The sequence below is a fragment of the Rhincodon typus genome, unplaced genomic scaffold (assembly GCF_021869965.1).
Source record: "Rhincodon typus isolate 14 unplaced genomic scaffold, sRhiTyp1.1 hic_rhity00010987, whole genome shotgun sequence".
NCBI classification, from domain to species: domain Eukaryota; kingdom Metazoa; phylum Chordata; class Chondrichthyes; order Orectolobiformes; family Rhincodontidae; genus Rhincodon; species Rhincodon typus.
In genome coordinates, this window is record NW_025976625.1 from 6665 (window position 1) to 7338 (window position 674).

Genomic DNA, 674 nt, shown 5'->3' on the forward strand with positions numbered 1-674 from the left:
CACCTGATGGAGGAGCAGCGCTGTGAAAGCGTGTGATTTCACGTAAACCTGTTGGACTATAAACTGGTGTCATGTGACTTCTGTCTTTGTTCACGTTTTCTGTGACAGAACGAGTGAAAAACAATGGCTCATTTTTAACCCTCCCTTCCGTTTTGAACTGTCTGTAGCTCCGCAGCTCAGGGACGTTGGGGATGACTCTCAGTGAGTGAGTGTTTCACTCGGATTCTCTTAATCTGGGACTGTTGGTGTCGCATATTAACCCCTGCCCGGTCGTAACAAAGAAACCGACGTCCGCGTTGCAAAAGACTTTCTGCAAGATTGCTGCGTGAAGTCGAATCCTGAAAACCAAACAGGCTGCACAGAAAGATCCCGTATTAAGTTTCTGGAGGGAATAGTCTCCAGTTTCGACTTCTCTCTTTTCTAACAGCTCTGCATCCTTCTCTCTGTCTCTGATTAATGCCATTTGATGAAAGTTCCCAATAGTGGTTTATAATTTCTTGACGTCTGATTCTGCCTCTTCTGCTTCTTCACCCTTCCAGTGTTCAAGAAGGAGCTGCAAAACGTATACCATCCCCGAGCACTGGGCTGTCTTCAATGGCAGATGGATCAAACCATTTCCCTCCACGGGCAGGCAGTGCTTGGGGATGGTATACGTTTTGCAGCTCCTTCTTGAA